The sequence below is a fragment of the Mandrillus leucophaeus genome, unplaced genomic scaffold (genome assembly GCF_000951045.1).
Source record: "Mandrillus leucophaeus isolate KB7577 unplaced genomic scaffold, Mleu.le_1.0 Scaffold568, whole genome shotgun sequence".
In the NCBI taxonomy this organism is placed as follows: Eukaryota; Metazoa; Chordata; class Mammalia; order Primates; family Cercopithecidae; genus Mandrillus; species Mandrillus leucophaeus.
In genome coordinates, this window is record NW_012106119.1 from 1 (window position 1) to 324 (window position 324).

Genomic DNA, 324 nt, shown 5'->3' on the forward strand with positions numbered 1-324 from the left:
GGTCTAGGAGTTTCTTGATAAATGCTTATTGATTTGAACGGGACTGAGCTTAACATTCCCACCCAGAGTTAGAAGCCAGTCCCTGAATAAATTGCATTTAGAAAGTGAGTTTGATGTAACTGTTGTAAGGGGTATCCTACATGTCATAATTCCTAGTCAATATCGGGTATTTAGTCAAATAGACTCAAGTATAGAGAGGCATTGGCCCATCTGGCGAAAGGGCAAGACACGGAGCTTTAGGTCCAGGTCCTCAATATCAACTATGAAAATAAAACATTGTCAACTCCAATTACAGCCCTGTCCTCTGCTGGTCCCTGTTTACGC